Genomic DNA, 8,195 nt, shown 5'->3' on the forward strand with positions numbered 1-8,195 from the left:
GGCTCAAGAAAACACCTAAAATTATCCTAAATGACTTGGGTTGGTTTCTAATCTTGTTCTGAAGTTTTAGTGAGTTGTTTAGGGTTTTAAGGTGTCTTAAAAACACATTTTTAACACTTAAAACATGGTTGAATCATAAAATCAAAGATAAACCCTAAACATGCTCAAGAGTTTAAATCCTAGCAAATTCTTGAAATTTATGGAAACTTAGTACTCCAAAGGATTAGAAATACACTACCTTGTTGTTTGAATCCTGAAATTGAGCTCCTTTAGCTCAAAATCACTCTTCTTCATTGCTTGGATGAAAACCCCAATTTTTCTCTTGGAAACATGGAGCCCAAAGCTTGATCTATTACTATGATGTTATTGGGGGGAATTAAGAACGAATTTGAAGCATGAAAATGGGTTCAAAATCTTACCTTTATGCTATGGACATTGGGGACGATGAGGAAGGAGATAGAATGAGAAAGGAGGAAGAAAATGAAAGCTCTTCATCTTTTAAAAACATGTTGTCTCTCCTTATCTTTTGACTATGCAAAAATCCCCTCTTTATGGTTAATTAATCCTAAGACCAACCCAATTAAACCCAACAACTTGAATTACAAATTCTACAAGGTCTATTTACTTTTCGGGGAAACCCGTAATTACTAGCCCAAAATTTGGGGTGTTACAGAGGACGCCCTGAATTTTAGCCAGATGCCTCACGATAATTAATCAAAATTGATATATCTGTCTGTTGATATTTCCCTCTAGTAGGGACCAAAAATGCAACCACTACAGTAATTTAAATCCCTAATGAGGATATAACGGGTTGCTGGTTTTGGTGATCATGGTGTTAGTGAATTGCTACAAGTTGATGGTTGACAGAATGTGGCTTGCTGCTAAAGATGAGTGAAGTGGGTGGTGATACTGTGGAGCTGAGAACGGTATTTTAACCAGACGAGTGAAGTTTGGCCTGACCCGAACGAAAACAATGTCAACAAAACTCTTTGCAACTTTGGTACACCATTTGATCAAATCAATTTATATGTAGGCTAGTTTGTCAATTTTTATATATAATTACGATGTAGAATTGTGGACAATTTACTATTTCAAGCTGTAGCTCGCATACACCGTAATGGCTCGGCATTATACGCACATTGATTTAGCAAATTTACATGCTATTTGTTTTTATATGGTCGCATGCTTCATTAACTGATGAGTCGAAAGGTCAGATTCGTTTCAAGCCTTGAAGAGTGGCATTCTGTATTGGCTAGTGCAATATACGGATGCAACAGGACCCGAACACGACGGATTCCGATCCGAATTCAACACGATTGAGTAAAATTATTTTGAAAAAATTCGGATTTGAGTCAAATCAAGTCGAATTTTTTAAATATTATGTTCGGGTCAGATTCAAGTTTATAGTGAAAAATATTTGACCCAACCCAAAAAATATAATTATACCTTATATATTTACGAATAATTAAAATAATTCTCCTCCACATATTATTTTTTTCAATTAAATCTATAATTTTATTTAAAAAATAATATTTTTAATTAATATATTATTTCAATTATGGTCAAGTTCATATTTTATCTCAAAAAATCAGATCAGTTTTAGATTGGATGCAAAATGTAAAATTTTCAGGTCAGGTTAACAAAAAAACTGACCCAAACCCATCCCTAGATGCAACCCTGGATGTTCACTTTGTCGCCTGCATCATGAACCGATCGGTTAAGTTCTCCCAAGGGGTTACTTTGATTCAATTCTAAGTTTGATGCCCATATCAGTCGCCTGCTGCTTCATGAACCGATATATTATAGATAGGTTATTAGTCACTCAAAGCCTAGAAAAGGGTTATTTTGTACTGTTTAGTGCAATCAACGATGCAATTCTATTATTAATGTGACTCTATCTCAGACCGCTATTTTCAAAAATAAAATCTTCACATTTGTATTTTTTCAAACACTTGTTATTAGCTGTATTTCTTTTTCCTAATTACACACACAAAGAAAACCCCAGGACAAAAAGGGGTTTAAAAAGTGTGGACGAGCAACAATCACACAGTTAATGAAGAAAAGACGACGACTGAAACGATATCTCGGCCTTCGATTTTAATATACCGCAATGTTGAGTCATGAAGAGACTAATTTTATACATGCCTCCTCATTGTTCCAACCCAACAGAGGTTTGTTTCTTTAAGGGAAAAAAACTTGCAATGAAAAAAAAATTCAAAAGCAACCAGAAATCAAGAAGTTTCTTTCTACAATGAATGTGCACCACAATACACAGGGAACTTCTGCGGTGCCGTGCCTAAAATACGGCGTGACCGGTTAAAATTTAGACCGGTTATGTTATATCATTTAACCGAAAATATTATCAAGTACAAGAACATATTAGGTAGCTCTTATATAATGTAATAGGTAGCGCTTATATAATAAAATAGACATTTAACCGGAAATATTATCAAGTACAATAACATATTAGGTAGCGCTTATATAATGTAATAGGTAGCGCTTATATAATGTAATAGGTAGCGCTTATATCGACCTATTTTCTAAGTAAACCGGTATATTTATACTGGTAACATTGTAAATTTACCTATTACATTATAATTATCGGTTTCGATGTTTTTTGGATCGATACAATTTTAAATGTATCGACACTTTATGCATACACCTCGTTGGGCATTCATTTTGGAAAAAAGTATCGACAAAAACTTAAAAAGTGTCGATACATTATTTATACCTATTTTCTCATAAAACCGGTATATTTCTATCGGGTACATTGTAAATTTACCTATCACATTGTAATTATCGGTTTCGATGTTTGTGGTATCGATACTTTTAATAAATGTATCGACACTTTATGCGTGCACTCCATTTGGCATTCATTATGAACAAAACGTATCGACACAAATTTAAATAGTGTCGATACTTTATGCTAACCTATTTTCTTATAAAACCAGTATATTTTTACCAGATACATTATAAATGTACATATTACATTATAATTATTGTTTTCGATGTTATTGAGATCGATACTTTTAATAAATGTATCGACACTTTATATTCTGGACAATAAGTATTGACACAAATTAAAAAAGTGTCAATACATTATGTTGACATATTTTCTAATTAACCGGTATATTTATATCGGTTACATTGTTAATTTACCTATTACATTATAATTATTGGTTTTGATGTTTTTGGGGTCAATACTTTTAGGAAATGTATCGACACATATTTAGCTAGTTATTGTACATACCTAAATATGTCCTGCGAATTTAATGTTGTACCCACCCTTCAACTACCACTACCAATACCACATCCTATTGAAAGCACGACTGAAACATGTTCAATGAACCTTTACTTACATCTCCATCAACTCCGGGACCACTAAACTTGCACAACAAAATTTTTGCCATGAATCATACTGATGCAGACAATGTTAAGCCAACCGAGGAATGCCATGAAGTACATAATGTTGATGAATATGACAAATTGGTTGGTCAGCTTTTCTCTTCACGTGATCAAGCTTGGTACTTTTACAAGGGATTCGTGGGTTTAGTGCACGTAAGGGAACGACACGGCTTGACGTGGAGGGGAATATGAAGACACAAGAATTTTGTTGTTCCAAAGAAGGGTTTCGAGTATCAAAAGTCAATACCGTTGACCGTCAATGTGCTCATACGCCAGTTATAAGAACATGATGCAAGGCTAGAGTCGTAGTTACATCAACATATACAAACGATCACTGGGTTATAAGTAAGTCTTATCAGAAACATAATTATGCATTGTGCACACCTGCTATGACACCATTTATGCGTTCTAATAGAGCTGTAAGTAAGGTTGATATCGATGAGGCAACAATATTGAAAGAGGTCGGTGTTGGCACGTCACAAGTAATGAATTGTTTAACGCAGCAGGTAGGGGGATATCATAATGTTGGATTTACACATAAAGACCTCTACAATGCACTTCAAAGAGGTAAAGCAAAGGAAATCGTCGATGGGGATGTGAACGCGCTTATTGCTTACTTTGATTATAAGAAACATGATGATCCCGGGTTTTTTTATGACATACTCGATAGATGAATCAGGGGCATTGCATAATCTTATTTGGTCGGATTCTACATTGAGATCAGATTACACATGCTTCAGTGATGTAATTGCGTTCGACACAACGTACAAAGATAATTTGTATGGTCGACCAATTATGCCTACTTTCGGTGTCAATCATCACCAAAACACAATTGTGTTTGCCACTGCCATAATCGCTGACGAGACCTCCCAATCTTTCGAGTGGGTGCTACAGAATTTTTTAGAAGCCATGATGAATAAATCGCCTATTTCAGTTGTCACCGATGGGATAGGGCAATGCAAAGGGCTATCAAATCTATTATCCCTTATGCTAAGTACAAATTATGTTCTTGGCATCTTTCTCACAATGCACAAGCTAACATTGGTGACCCAAAATTTACAGCAACATTCTCAAAATGCATGTCTTCCTGGTGGACAACCGAGGAATTTGATATTCAATGGCGTTTGGTTGTTTCAGAATTCAATGTCGAAAAGCATCAATGGGTAATTGAGAATAGAAATACTCGACACTTATGGGCACAATCATATCTAACCGGTCATTTCTTTGCCAATATTCGCTCAACACAAAGGTGTGAGTCTATGAATGCTTTACCAGCGATTGCACTAAAACACAAGAAGACATATTTAGATGTTGTTCATGCAATTGAAGATGGAATTAGTAGAATGCGTATGAACGAGGTGAAAGCGGATTACTTAAGTTCCCAAACGAAGCCCTTCCAGATCACAAAACTGGTCGACCTTAAAAGCCATGCTGCTGAGATTTTTACCCGTGAATCTTTTCGTGCGTTCCAAGATGAACTTCAACAGGAGACATTGTACCGGATTGAGGAAGAGATTCAGTCCTTATCAGATGAATGTCAACATTATATTTTGACAAAGTACAAAGAAAAAATAGGACATTTGAAATTAGTTTTGATTCTCGTACGAAAACCCTAATTTCCTCCTACAAAAAATTTAAGACTGTTGGACTTTCGTGTCGCCATCAACTTCACATTTTGAAGCACTTGGATTAAGGATGTCCAAGAATTTGATTCAAAGTAGGTGGACTAAGGATGCAAAGGCTTCTGCACCTAGTTATGTTGACTTGAATGTGCCTCTAGAAGTGATGCAAATGGCAAGGTTCGCTGCTCTACGTTCAATGTCAAGTAAGTTATGATACATTGCATCAAAGACAGACGCGTCTTTCAAAACCGCAAGAGATGAGATGAAAATACTAATAGAAGAATTTGAAAACTCGTTTGGTTTGAATGATTCAGTCAACCAGAGCAGTGTAGTAAACAACGTTTGCAGCCTTCAACGAAAACAACGCAAGCGAAAAGAAGTATCGAATAACAAGGTCGAGAAGAAAATTAGGCGATATGGGTACTGCAACAGTGAGGGACATAACAAACTAACATGTCCTCAAGTCAAGCTTAGTTTGAATACAAGCACACAACCTACATCAACTGATTTTTTTATAGATGGAATGGAATGGCCATTTAGTCCTGCATGTAATGACAACGATCTCTATATATCGTAAGTATCAACATGACTCCATTTGTGTATAAGAAACATGTACAACAACCTATTGCTAACTTTTCTTATCTCATACATAATTACATTCACATACAAAATTATAAATCTTATACAAAATTAACCCTACATTAACAAAATTTCCTCTCTTAGTCTATTTTGATTATGGATTACGAGACCATTTAATATTTCATCCTCATCATCACATAAATGGAAAACAATCTGTAGACTATAGTCTCCCACAATCATAGCCGGAATCATTTATGTAACTGAGATTATGTTGGTTAATCATGTTGACTACATAGCCAATAAAACATGGGGTTCCAAATAGTAAACTAGGAATTGGTAAGGCAAGCTTCCTTTGAGGGTTTAGGGTTTAGAGCCCTCTAACGTAAGGAGTGCATGATTGAACATTACGTATAATAGTTGTATTCAGTTGTTTAAGAATTGTTCTTAATTTTTTTATATAAGGATAGTTGTTATGATATACGTTCACGTTTTGGGACCAATTAGTTAGATGCGTGTAGTAGCCTATATCCTCGAGGCAGAGCACAAGAAATCTGGCACTTAAATATTTACCAAGAACTGTAGCTTTTGCTATGAATGAAGACCGAACCTAGAATCAACTTTGCAATTATCCCTATCACGCTGAAGAGAACCTGTTAAAAAATAGGATTTGCACACAACTGCAAGCATTTTAAACGCTAAACCCAACTCCTCGCATGGAAAATTATACAACTGAGATGTCAGGATTTCCCATAAAATCTTTGACATCTCTATTGCTTAATTTTCCATGTGATTAGTTGGGTTTAAGGTTTAAAATGCTTGCAGTTGTGTGCAAATCTTATTATTCAGCAGGTTTTCTATAGTATGATAGGCATAATTGCAAAGTTGATTCTAGGTTCGGTCTTCATGCACAGAAAAAGCTACCGCTCTTGGTAAATCTTTAAGTGCCACTTTTCTTGTGCACTGCCTCGAGGATATAGGCTACTGCACGCATCTAACTAATTGTTCCCGAAACGTGAACGTATATCATAACAACTATCCTTATATAAAAAAAATTAAGAACAATTCTTCAACAAATGAATACAACTATTATACGTAATGTTCAATCATGCACTCATTACGTTGGAGGGCTCTAAACCCTAAACCCTCAAATAATGCTTACCATATCAATTCCTAGCTTACAATTTGGACCCTGCAAGGGGTTTTATTAGCTATGTTGTCAACATGATTATGAGCTTCCTTTATCCTTTTACATTCAGTCAGACTGTAGAGATTTGAATCAATTAAATTGGATTAAATTCTTTAATCCAATTACCATTTCAAGAACAATTACATGAATACATTGATACTTATTGGTCGCTTTTGATTTTCTTCAATATTGATACGCTAGGGCTCCATTTGAAGGTCATCATCTTCGAGAACAAAGATTGAACTTTCAACCTATAACCATTCACAAACAGCAAACTTTAAAACCTAACCCCTATTTCTGAAGACTTTCTAAAAAATTAGGGTTTTGACAACATACCTATCGAACACAAGAAGGGAAAAAAGTGTCCAATCTGGAAATCAATACCATAATATCGATAATTTTACATGAATAATTGATCGTAACTGTTATGAACGGTGGTATTCGTCAGAGTGGAAGAGAAGAGAATTGTCTTTAGGGTTTATCAATTTGGGGTTTGTATAACATTACATATAAATAATGAAGGAAAAAAACACGTTATTTAAAAAGTATCGACAAAAATTTAAAAGTGTCGATACATTATGTTGACCTATTCTCTCATAAAACCAGTATATTTATATCGGTTACATTGTAAATTTACCTATTACGTTATAATTAATGGTTTCGATGTTTTTGGGATCGATACAATTTCAAATGTATCGACACTTTTTTCCTGCACCACGTTTGGCATTCATTCTGGACAAAATATATCGACACAAATCTAAATTGTGTCTATACATTATGTTCACCTATTTTCTCATAAAACTAGTAAATTTATACCGATTACATTGTAAATTTACCTATTACATTATAATTATCGGTTTTGATGTTTTTGGATCAATACAATTTCAAATGTATCGACACTTTTTGCCTGAACAACGTTTGGCATTCATTCTGGACAAAATGTATCGACACAAATCTAAAACGTGTCGATATATTATGTTCACCTATTTTCTTATAAAACCGGTAAATTTATATCGGTTACATTGTAAATTTACCAATTACATTATAATTATCGGTTTTGATGTTTTTTGGATCGATACAATTTCAAATGTATCGACACTTTTTGCTTGAACAACGTTTGGCATTCATTCTGGACAAAATGTATCGACTCAAATCTAAAACGTGTCGATAGAATATGTTCACCTATTTTCTTATAAAACCGGTAAATTTCTACCGGTTACATTGTAAATTTACTTATTACATTATAATTATCAGTTTCGATGTTTTTGGGATCGATACTTTTTAAAAATGTATCGACACTTTATGCGTGCAACCCTTCTGGCATTCATTTTAGACAAAAAGTATCGACACAAATTCCATAAGTGTCGATACATTATGTAGACCTATTCTCACATAAAATCGGT

General features: G+C 34.5%; 1 non-coding gene across 1 annotated transcript; it reads right to left on the reverse strand.

Annotated features, from left to right (window-relative positions):
- Positions 1-2,025: 2,025 nt before the first annotated feature.
- LOC120159032 lies at positions 2,026-2,159 on the reverse strand. The gene has a single exon (XR_005519312.1). It is a non-coding gene; the product is annotated as a small nucleolar RNA snoR111 (small nucleolar RNA).
- Positions 2,160-8,195: the final 6,036 nt, after the last annotated feature.

The sequence above is a fragment of the Hibiscus syriacus genome, unplaced genomic scaffold (assembly GCF_006381635.1).
Source record: "Hibiscus syriacus cultivar Baekdansim isolate YM2019G1 unplaced genomic scaffold, ASM638163v2 tig00111338_pilon, whole genome shotgun sequence".
In the NCBI taxonomy this organism is placed as follows: Eukaryota; Viridiplantae; Streptophyta; class Magnoliopsida; order Malvales; family Malvaceae; genus Hibiscus; species Hibiscus syriacus.